Source organism: Pongo pygmaeus, chromosome 18 (assembly GCF_028885625.2).
Source record: "Pongo pygmaeus isolate AG05252 chromosome 18, NHGRI_mPonPyg2-v2.0_pri, whole genome shotgun sequence".
Classification (NCBI taxonomy): Eukaryota; Metazoa; Chordata; class Mammalia; order Primates; family Hominidae; genus Pongo; species Pongo pygmaeus.
In genome coordinates, this window is record NC_072391.2 from 54679705 (window position 1) to 54691859 (window position 12155).

General features: G+C 46.1%; 1 protein-coding gene across 4 annotated transcripts in view; it reads left to right on the forward strand.

The window, feature by feature from the left end:
- Positions 1-3813: 3813 nt before the first annotated feature.
- ADGRG5 (adhesion G protein-coupled receptor G5) overlaps positions 3814-12155 on the forward strand; it is a 34495-nt gene continuing 26153 nt past the window's right edge. For 2 of the 4 annotated variants that reach the window (XM_054455029.2, XM_054455030.2), the window contains exons 1-2: positions 3814-3932; positions 5320-5498. The gene's annotated coding sequence lies outside the window, so the exon portion shown is untranslated. The other 2 variants (XM_063654308.1, XM_063654307.1) reach the window with 2 other exon arrangements.

The following is a 12155-nucleotide window of genomic DNA, read 5'->3' on the forward strand; positions in this document are numbered from 1 at the left end:
ATGTGTCAATATTTCCCACACTTCAACAGTTCTCTTTTCCTGTGTTACTGCCACCACTTTTTGCCACTAACACATGACAATCATGCCCTTATTTACCTAGCATTTTTCTTTAAATCATTTCACTTTGTAGGATCTACATGTATCTTAAAGGCTATTTCATATAGCTAAGTAAATAGAAAATTTGTATAACTTGCCACAAATAGAAAAAAATCATAAAAATAAATAGTATGCAAGTGAAACAATGTTAGTAAAGTCTAGCTAGAAACATTCTCTTTGTTAAGAAGGGGCATCATTTCTACACCCATGTTCATTGTAGCATTATTCAAAATAGCTGAAAGGTGGAAGTAACTCAAGTGTCCATCAACAGATGGACGAACAAAATATAATATGTATTATACACATAGTGGAATGTGATTCAACCTTTAAAAGGAATGAGAGTCTGACACACTAAAACACGGAGGAAACTTGAAGACGTCATGCTAAGTGAAATGAGCCAGTCACGCAAGGACAAAGACTGTGTGATTCTACTAAGATGAGGTACTTAGAGTGGTCAAATTCGAGAGGCAGAAAATAGAACGGTGATTGCCAAGGGCTTGGGGGAGTACAGAACGGGAAGTTCTGTTTCATGGGTATGGAGTTTCAGTTTGAGAATATGAAAAATGTTTTGGACATGGGATGTGGTGATGTTTGCATGACAGTGTGAAGGTACATAATGCCATTGCACTGTACCTTTTTTTTTTTTTTTGAGACAGGGTCTCACTCTGTCACCCAGGCTGGAGTGCAATGGTTCGAACACAGCTCTCTGCAGCCTCGACCTCCTGGGCTCAAGCGGTCCTCCCACCTCAGCCTCCTGAGTAGGTGGATCTACAGGGGCACATTACCATGACCAACTAATTTTTTTTTTTTTTGTAGAGACAGGGTCCGCTATGTTTCCCAGGCTGGTCTCGAACTCCTGGGCTCAAGTAGTCCTACCACTAGGGCTTTGTCCAAAGTGTTGGGATTATAGGCGTGAGTCACCCCATCTGGCCTGAATCTACACTTAAAAATGCTTAAAATGGTAGCTTTTGTTACATATGTGTGTGTGTGTGTGTGTGTGTGTGTGTGTGTATCTTACCACAATAAAACATTTAAAAGTCAGACGTCCTGTTTTGAAGTCTAATAAAAGATTGAAAAATGGGGAAAAATAAGGGACATAGTCTGTGTTAGAGAGGGGTTAAAACAGTTTAGCCCTCGGCGGGGCACGGTGGCTCATGCCTGTAATCCCAGCACTTTGGGAGGCAAAGGCGAGTGGATCACTTGACTTGTCAAGAGATCGAGACCATCCTGGCCAACATGGTGAAACCCCATCTCTACTAAAAATACAAAAATTAGCTGGGCGTGGTGGCGTGCACCTGTAGTCCCAGCTACTTGGGAGGCTGAGGCAGGAGAATAGCCTGAACCCGGGAGGCAGAGGTAGCAGTGAGCCGAGATTGCATCACTGCACTCCAGCCTGGTGACAGAGTGAGGCTCTGTCTCAAACAAACAAACAAAAAACAAAAGAAACAGTTTAGCTCTAAGCTGAGGCTTTTGCTGTACACAACCAAGATTGAAAAAGATGTGTAAATGACTTTTTTTGCATTGTGACTCAGTTTATCTAAAGTCCTGTCGGGGTCCCACCTACAGTTTCTTGCAGGCTACTCACCACAGTAAGTAGCCCCCATATGGGGAGACACTTTACTGGGATGGTATGTGGCCTCCTCCCTGCCTGGGGGCCTGAGAGGAGACTGGCAGGCTTCCCACTGCTCAAGCATCCAGAGTGTTTTGTAGAGGAGCAGGAGGCAGAGAAGCCTTCCTGGAGGAGGCAGGATCCAGTGGAGCCGTGATGGGTGGAGAGGAGCTGGAGGGCTTCCCAGGTACATGTGTGGGACCACAGCTGGGACCGAGCAGGGAGGTGGGTATTAATATGGCAAGCACGATCAGACTGGGTGGCAGTGGAAGTTGGACAGGGTTAGACTGTGAAGGCAATGGGGAGCCACCACTGGTTTTTTGTTTGTTTGTTTGTTTTGTTTTTGAGGTGGAGTCTCACTCTGTTGCCCAAGCTGGAATGCAGTGGTGCGATCTCGGCTCACTGCAACCTCCACCTCCCAGGTTTAAGCAATTCTTGTGCCTCAGTCTCTGGAGTACCTAGAATTACAAGCGTATGCCACCACACCTGGCTGATTTTTGTATTTTTAGTAGAGACGGGGTTTTGCCATGTTGCCTAGGCTGGTCTCAAACTCCTAGCCTTAAGTAATCCGCCTGCCTCCACCTCCCAAAGTGCTGGGATTACAGGCCTGAGTCACTGCACCCAGCCTCACCACTGGCGTTTGAGCAGGAGAGTATCTTGGTAGTGAGTTTCAGGATCAGGAGTGCAGGGCTAAGTAACAGGCACTAACTTAGCCCCCAACTGAAGCAAGGCACAGTGAGGCTGGTACAGACCCAGGCTGGAAAATAGAGGGGCTGTGGGGTAGGCAGGGACTCCTCCTGAGCCCTAAGAATAGCCACTTGGGCTCACATTCAGCATGAGGAAGGAGGAGGTTGGCATGGCAATCCTAGAGGTAGCTGGGTGACCTCGGAAAGGAAGAGCCTGGAGGTCAAGGTCTGGATCCTGATCAAAGAAAACCGAAGTGCAAAGAAGGGCCAAGGCTTGCCCAAGTCACCCAGAGGGAGTGTAGCCCAGGAGTCAGGACACAGGTGCACCGGTGTCCCTGCAAAGCCTTCACCGTGCAGCTGGGGTGGGGATCTGGCTGCCCTCCAAGGAGCAGCTCCCTCCTGCTTCAGCAGAGGCCATTTGTACTTCCTGAGAGCTGTGCTTGGGCTGATGCAGGAAGGGCCCCAGTGAGGCAGAGAGGAGGGAGACTGTGTTAGGACCTGTCTGGTTTCTCCCTTTTGCTGCCTCCCCATCTTTCCCCCAGGGCTGGAAGAGCACATTCCTGAGTCAGTTTTCCCAGGAGTCTGGATGAGGCCCAGGCAAGAGAGAGCACCGTCTCCCCATTACCAACACTCTCTCTCTATCCCCCACACACACCTCTTTGCTTTCTCTTAGAGCTCTTCAGAGGCTATGGCTGATGCAGGACAGGCCTATCCAGATGCCTGGCTCAAGGAGAAGCTGGCCAGCTTTCCAGCTCCACGTTTTCTGGGCTCTGTGGCCAGGAAGGCCCCTCTCCACCATGCTCTGCCACTTGGCAACTCTGGGCCAGGCCCTGGTCCTCTCTGGGCTTCAGGTCCCTCATCTGTGAAATATGATGGCTTCATAGAGCACTTCCAGTGACTTTGCCAGCCTTACCTTTTGTAAGCCCCACACTGCCCTGCAAGGTGGTACTGTCGTTATCTCCATTTTACAGAGGGCAAACAGGCTCAGAGAGCACGGGTGGCCTGCCCCAAGTCACCCACCCAGTAAGTGGTGGGCTTGGTACTTGAACCCAGGCAGTCTGACCCAGCTCCTGCCTGAGGTCTTTGCCATCACCAATATGCCATCAATTGTCAGGTCAGGCAGGGATCATTTTCCCTTTTCTATAGATGGGAAAACTGAGACCCAGAGGGGCAACATATCTTGCCCAAGGATGCAGAGCTCAGGTGGGTCTTGAGCACTGCATAAGGCCATGTTACCATGTCCTTGAGCACCTCCACAGAGGAGCAGCCACCCCAGGAAGTGGCTGCAGACTCTACGGGGTGATACCCTCAAAGGGTGAGCAGGGCACGACCACCAGCTCGAAGGAAGCAAAGAGGCTGCTGCTGGTGAAAGAAGAAGTGAAGTGAGAGTGTGGTGCCTGGGCTTGGGGCGAAGGGAGCAGAGAGAAATGCAGTGGGGGTGCAGGTGTGGCGTGAAGGGAGAGGCCACCCACAGATGCCTCCTGACTTCCCCTTCTTCCTGCAGAAGCAACAAGACAGCAGCTGAGACGGCAGCTTCTCAGGTCAGCCTCCTCCGGGCCTCTCCCCACTCTCCCCTGCCCAGTTCTCTGTCCTTATCCACAGGCCCCTCAGTGGGCACTGGGCATACCCATGTCCAGGTGGGCACAGGCCTGGTGACATCCTGGTGAGCAAGCTGGGGACCCACCCTCCTTCCCTTTCTGGTTGGCAGCTCCACATCTGGGGGAATGTAGAGATCTATGCTTTTGGAAGGAGGGGCAATTTAAATTAAGAAGTGGTTACGCATGAGTCTCGAATCTTAGCTTCCCCACAAGGTCTGGGACAAGTGAAGAGAGGTTTCTTTTCTGGACCTCAGTTTCTCATCTGTAAAATGGGGTGAGTCTGGGAACCTGCACCTTGGATGGCTGTCAGGGGCTCAGTAGAGGACCTGGCACACAGTTTGTGCTTGGCAGTCTGGAACAGGTGCAGCTCCTTTCAGAGTGACCTGGATTGGATCCTGGGGACAGCATGTCTCGGGGAAATGGCCCTGCTGCTGGCTTGGTCACAGACTTCCTGTTGGGCTCCAGGGTGGCCTCTCTTTCCCAACCTGTGAAATAGGGTTACTATAGCGTTTCTTAGGGCTTTTTCTTTTTCTTTTTTTTTTTTGAGATGGAGTCTTGCTTTGTTGCCCAGGCTGGAGTGCAGTGGTGCGATCTCAGCTCACTGCAACCTCCACCTCCCAGTTTCAAGCGATTCTCCTGCCTTAGCCTCCTGAGTAGCTGGGATTACAGGCACGCCTGGCTAATTTTCGTAATTTTAGTAGAGGCGGGGTTTCACCACGTTGGTCAGGCTGGTCTCGAACTCCTGATCTCAGGTGATCCACCTGCCTTGGCCTCCCAAAGTGCTGGGATTACAGGCGTGAGCCACCGTGCCTGGCCTCTTAGGGCTTTTTTGCAGAGACCACAGGTTGATTGATTCCTCACCCGGGCCAGGAGCAGGGGCTCTAGACTGGTTGGCAGGGGCAGGTGGGGCTGTGTGCGGAGAATGGCTGGCTCACTAGGCCCTCGTGCTGCTGGGGAGAGGTGGGCTTCAGGGGTGCATGGTCAGCTGCAGGGAGGAAGGCAGGGATTCCCAAGCCTTGTGCTCAGATGTATTCCTGGCCAAGGACTTTGATCAGAGCCCTGGGCCTGGCTCGGGGCCTGATTCCCAGGAGAGGATCAGGGAGATTGTTGTTTGAATTTCTCTTTCTGGGAAATAGATTTCCTTGGCCTCATTTTACAGATGAGAAAACCTGAGACACAGAGAGGTCAGGTGCCTTGCCCAGTGTCACACAGCCTAGGCACTGAATATTGGAACTGGTTATCAAATTCTCATCTTCCAAAGGCTCTGTCCTGTGCTCCACAGCTCCTCATTTCTCTATTGGCCTAAATAGAGTCTTACTTGTCTACACAGCAACTCAGCTGCCCAAGCATCTTTGGGAGGCTGCAGTGTGCAGGGGGTAGCGCCCTGGACCCTGGAGGCCTGGGTTTGAGTCCCAGCTTGCCCACTGGCCTGCTGTAGAACCTCAAGCAGACTCCTCTTACGCAGTATTCGGTTTCCCCACCATCAACTGGAACCATCCTGGAAGTCAGGTAAGGGATTGCTGTTTCCTAGAAGGCCACAAATAATGGATTGCAGGGTGGAAAATGAAATGGCTCAGCGCGTGGGGGGATGGTGCATGGTGACCTCTCTGAAGGGATGTGGAGGGGAATTTGGGGGTTGCAAGCAGAAGTGAAGACCGTGGTTTGCTCCTGGGAAAGGGGGTGGAAACCACAGCTTCTATCTGGAGTGCCTGGGGGAGGTATCACTTCTGCTTTGGCCTCAATTTCTTCAGTTGTGTGATAGGGTCAGGCTCTTCTTCCCTCAGTGCCTGCCTGGAACCAGTGTGGGTAAGAGCCTGGTCTTACACCCTGCAGGTCAAATCCATCTATCTATCTGGGCCTCAGTTTCACCAACAGTATAGTGAAGGGGTGGACAAGTTGGCCCAAGATCCTTTCTGTGCTGTCAGGTCCTCCACTACTGGGCCTGAGTTATCTCTCCTGAATGATTTCCTTCAGTAGCTTATTTTGCCTCCCCATATCTTTTTGGTTTTTTTTGTTTGTTTGTTTGTTTTGTTTTTGAGACAGTCTCACTCTGTCACCCAGGCCGGAGTGCAGTGTCACAATCACGGCTCCCAGGCTCAAGTAATCCTCCCATCTCAGCCTCCCGAGTAGCTGGGACCACAGGCTCATGCCACCATGCTGGGTTAGGTTTTTTAATGTTTAATTTTGTAGAGATGGGGTCTCCCTATGTTACTCTGGCTGGTCTCAAACTCCTGGGCTCAAGTGACCCTCCTGCTTTAGCCTCCCAAAGTGCTGGGATTAAGGCATGAGCCACTGGACCTTGCTCCCCCAAATCTTGTCCCTTGTCTTTTCTCTGAGGTTCTGAGAGAGTAAGTAAATAACACAGCCAAATAAATAACCAAATAACCAAATAAATAAGAACCCAGTTGTCTGTGACTCCAGAGTCTCTATTTCATATTAAAAATAAATATATATATTTAAAAAATTCATGTTAAGAAAAATGGGTGACCACTTGGAGAAAAAATGAAATTGGATTTATATCTCCCAGTACATCCCAGTGACAATGCAAATGGATTGGAGATTTCAATTTGAAAAATGAATCTATAAAAGTACTGGAAGAAACAGGCAAATTCCTTCATGACACTGGAGTGGAGACTGGGCTTGATGGCTTCCTCCTGTGATCCCAGCTCTTTGAGAGGCTGAGGCGGGAGGATCGCTTGAGCCCAGGTGTTGGAGACCAGCCTGGGCAACATGCTGAAACCACGTCTCTACAATAGCTGGGCTTGGATGTGCCAGTTGATACAAAAGTGCCCCAGTTGATACAATAAGTTGCATACTCTACATACTATTCTGCATTTTGCATTTTCACTTGAAAATACATCTTGGAGAGCTTTCCATGTCAATAAGAGGAGAGCTTCCACTTTTTCATCTGCATATTCTAATGTTGTAGGAATAAGTTACAGTTTATTTAATTAGTCCCCTGTTCATAGATATTTGTGCTGGTTCTAGTTATTTGCTCTAACAAACAATGTAGCTGTGCTTATATTATTTCTCACATGTGCGAGTTCACCATTTATTTATTTTTATTTTTTGAGACGGAGTCTTGCTCTGTCACCCAGGCTGGAGTGCAGTGATGTGATCTCTGCTCACTGCAACCTCTGCCTCCTGGGTTCAAACGATTCTCCTGGCTCAGCCTCCCGGGTAGCTGGGATTACAGGCACGCTCCACTGCGCCCGGCTAATTTTTGTATTTTTAGTATAGACAGAGTTTCACCATGTTGGCCAGGCTGGTCTTGAACTCCTGACCTCAGGTGAGCCTCCTGCCTCGGCCTCCCAAAGTGCTGGGATTACAGGTGTGAGCCACCATGCCTGGCTCTATTTATTTATTTTTGATACAGGGTCTCATTCTGTCACACAAGCTGGAGTGCAGTGGCACCATCATAGCTCACTGCAGCCTCAAACTCCTGGGCTCACGTGATCCTCTCACCTCAGCCTCCCAAGCAGCTGAAACTACTGGGTGCATGGCACCATGCTCAGCTAATGTTTCTGATTTTTAGTAGACACAAGATCTTGCTATGTTGCTCAGGCTGGTCTCGAATTCCTGAGCTCAAATGATCCTCCTGCCTGGGCCTACCAAAGCGCTGAGATTACAGGTGTGAGCTACCATGCCCTGCCATTTGCCCATTTTTATATTGGGTTAGACTTTTCCTTATCAATTTCTAGAAACTTTTACATAATAGGAAAATCAGCTCTTGTCTATTATACATATATAAAACTATTATATGCAAATATTTTTCCTAATTTGTCATTTGTCTGTTAACATTACATATGGCCTTCTTTTGGCCAGGTAGAAGTGTCTTTTTAAATAATTTTTATGTAATAAAATGTATCTGTATTTTCTCTTTTAGCTTCTGGATTTTGAGTCATAGCTAGAAAAACCTTCCCCACTCCAATGTTTTCTTATTTGGTTTCTGTTTTTTGTTTTTGAGACAGGGTTTTGATCTGTCACCCAGGCTGGAGTACAGTGGCACAATCATAGCTCACTGCAGCCTCAACCTCTCGGGCTCAAGCGATCCTCCCACCTCAGCCTCCCGAGTAGCTGGGGCTACAGGTGTGTGCCACCATGCTCAGCTAATATTTTGTAGAGATGGGGGTCTTGCTGTGTTGCCCAGGGTGGTCTCCATCTCCTGGGCTCAAGTGATCCTCCTGCCTTGGCCTCCCAAACTGCTGGGATTACAGGTGTGAGCCACTGCACCTGGCCTGTCCAGATTTTGCATGTAATAAAATATATGATTTTTTTTTTGCAAGAATGGGATTAGGTTGTCTTGCAATGTGCTTTCTGTCTTTCATGAGCAATATGCCACTATTATTTCTTCCATATTGATAGTCATTTGGAGCATTTAAAAATCCTATTAAAATATTTGGTTTTTTTGTTGTTGTCATGAAGGTAATATGTTTGTTGTAGAAAATTTAAACAATACAGAAAATATAAAAAGAAGTTTTGAAAAAACCTCTGCCCTCAAAAAAGCATTATTAACATTTTGGTGGCCATCCTTCTAGAGCTCCCAATATACTTCAGCATGCATACAAACATAATTTTTCATAAATGAGATTATGTGTGTTATTTTCAACCTGTCCTTTCCACTCAGTGATATGCTGTGCTCTTCTTTTACATGGCTTTGTTTTTTGTTTGTTTTTGTTTTTGTTTTTTTTGAGACGGAGTCTCGCTGTGTCGCCAGGCTGGAGTGCAGTGGTGCAATCTTGGCTCACTGCAACCTCCGCCTACTGGGTTCAAGCGATTCTCTTGCCTCAGCCTCCTGAGTAGCTGGGATTACAGGCGCCCGCCACCAAACTCAGCTAATTTTTTTGTATTTTTAGTAGAGACGGGGTTTCGTCATGTTGACCAGGATGGTCTCAATCTCCTGACCTTGTGATCCGTGCCGGCCTTGGCCTCCCAGAGTGCTGGGATGACAGGCGTAAGCCACTGCGCCCAGCCTGTTTTTTGTTTTTGTTTTTTTTTTTGGAGAAGAGTCTCACTCTGTCATCCTGGCTGGAGTGCAGAGGTGCCATCATAGCTCACTGAAGCATTGAACTCCTGGACTCAAGCAATCCTCTTGCCTCAGCCTCCTGAGTAGCTAAGATTAGACGTGTGCCAACACGCCTGGCTAATTTTTATATTTTTAGTAGAGATGGGGTTTTTCCATGTTGCCTAGGCTGGTCTTGAACTCCTGATCTCAAGTGATTTGCCCACCTAGGCCTCCCAGTGTGCTGGGATTACAGGTACAAGCCACCACGCCTGGCCTAAAAATATTTTTTAGAGAAAGGGTCTAGCTATGTTGCCTAGGCTGGTCTTGAACTCCTGGCCTCAAGCGATTCTCCTGCCTTAGTTTGGGATTACAGGTGCAAACCATGGTGCCCGGCTATACACATCTTTTTTTTTTTTTTTTTTTAAAGGATACACATAATTCTTAATGTGAAATGACAATCTGTTGCATATTTTAACTTTTAATTTTGAGAAAATTATAAATGCACACAAGGTTGCAAAAAATAGTACAGAACGTTTTGTATACCCTTCACTTATTCTCCAGTAGTAACATGTTGCATGCCTATAGTATAATATCAAAGCCAGGAAATTGTCTTTGGTATAGTTCACAGACTTCATTCCATATTATACTCACTCATTTATGTATGCCGGTTCTTTGGTAAGTATATTTTAACTTTCTAAGAAACTGCCAAATGATTTTCCTTGCAATTTTATGACATGATAAAATAAAAGATTCCTGTAAACAACACCACGATCAAGACACAGAACTGTTCCATCGCCACAAGGATCCCTTGTGCGAGACCTTTAAAGAAACACACTCCCCCTCCCTAACCCTTTGCAACCACTAATCTGTTCTCCATCTTTATCATTTCGTCATTTCAAGACTGTTACATAAATTGAATCACACAGCATGCAACATTTTGAGATTGGCTTTTTTTTTTTTTTTGGCTCATGATAATTCCTTTAAGATCCATCCAAGTTGTGTGTGTCAGTAGCTTTTTTTTAGAAATTCATTTTTTTAACTGCTGAGAATTGTATTTCAGAGTGTAAAGGTATCACCATTTAACCATTTTCACCCACTTTGAGGCTATCGTGAATAAAGCTGCTATGACTGTTCATATACAGGTTTTTGTGTGAACACGAGGTTTCATTTCCCTGGGATAAAAGCCCAAGAGTGCAATTATTGGGTCATATGATAGGTACATGTTTAGTTTTATAAGAAACTGTCGAACTGTTTTCCAGAATGGCATTGGAGTGTAATTTATTTATTCGTCTATTGATAGTCATTCACATAGCTTTCAACTTTTCTTTATTAACAATACTATTCTAAATATTCTTGTATGTGTATAATCCTGGCTTGCCCTATTCTTTCCGTAGGATAAATTCATAAGAATGAGTTTCCTGGCTCAAAGGATATTCAGAATGTAAAGTTCGAATGTGTTGCTAAGCCGTCCCCTTGCAGATGAGGCTCAGATCTTAGACAGAGAGTGCAGGAATGTGCCTGTCCCTACAGACCCACTGGGTGCTATTATATTTCAGATCTTTGCAGATCCAGTGGTGGAAAAATGAGAACTCATGTTCTTGACTACTTTCCTCTGTTACCACCATCAAACACGTATTTTGAGTTTTGCGGCTCTCGCTCTTTGAAGCCTTGCGAGTTTTTGTTGACTGTCTTTCTTCTAAGAGGAGGATCGTCAGTTCTCTTGCCTTCCCTCCCGGACTGTTTCCTCTTCTTCATCCTCTTACTGTGTTTTTTGATTGGATTTCTAAAGTCTTGTATATAGAGGTATACATACAATAACATTCGCCCTTTTGGAGAGGAATTTGGTGCATTTTGACAGATGTGTACAGTCATGTATACATGTATATCCCAATCAAAATATAGAACATTGCTGTCCCCTGAAAAGTTGTCTCAGGCCCTTTTGTAGTTAATATCTTTTCCCTGCTCCCTGGCAACTACTGATTTGTTCTCTGATCCAATAGTTTTGACTTTTCCAGATTCCACTTCCATGTTACGTTCCCTCCAGAAATGAATGAGGCTTCCAGCTGTTCTATATCCTCATAATACTTTGTATTACCATTTTAATCCTAGTCATTCTAGAAGGTGTGTAGTGATATCTCATTGTGGTTTTTATATGCATTTCTCTAATGACTAATGATATTGAGTGTTTTTCATGTGCTTATTTGCATCTATACTTTTTTTTTTTAACATGTAGTTCCAGCTGTGTCACCCAGGCTGAAATGCAGTGGCATGATCTCAGCTCACTGCAGCCTCCTCCTCTTGGGTTGAAGCAATTCTCCTGCCTTAGACTCCTGAGTAGCTAGGATTACAGGCACATGCTACCACACCTGGCTAATTGTTGTATTTTCAGTAGAGACAGGGGTTTCACCATGTTGGCCAGGCTGGTTTCGAACTCCTGACCTTAGGTGACCCACCCGCCTCGGCCTCCCAAAGTGCTGGGATTACAGGCATGAGCCACCGGGCCCGGCCCATCTATACATCTTCATTGGTATAGTGATTGTTCAAAGCTTTTCCTATATTTATTGGGTTGTTTGTCCTCTTATTAGTTGTGTAAGAGTTCTTTATATAGTCCAGATACAATTTTTTAAAAACATCAGATATGTGTTTGTAAATATTTTCTCCCAGTCTGTGGCTTATCTTCTCGTTTTCCTAACCGTGACTTTCAAAAAGCAGAAGTTTTAATTTTGGTGAAATTCAACTTATCAGTTTTTTGTTGTTGTTGTTGTTGCCATGGATCATGTTTTTGGTGCTGTTTCTAAGAAATCTTTGCATAACCTAAGTCAGAAGGATTTTCTTTTTTGTTTTTTCCAAGGAGTTTTATAGGCATATCTTGGAGATATTGTGGGTTTGGTTTTAGACCACCACAGTAAAGCAAATGTGGTAATAAAGTGAGTCACACAAATTGTTTGGTTTTCCAGTGCATATAAAAGTTATGCTTACGGCCAGGCACGGTGGCTCATGTCTGTAATCCCAGCACTTTGGGAGGCCGAGGCGGGCGGATCATGAGGTCAGGAGATCGAGACCATCCTGGCCAACATGGTGAAACCCCATCTCTAATAAAAATACAAAAATCAGCCAAGCATGGTGGTGTGTACCTGTAATCCCATCTACTCAGGAGGCTG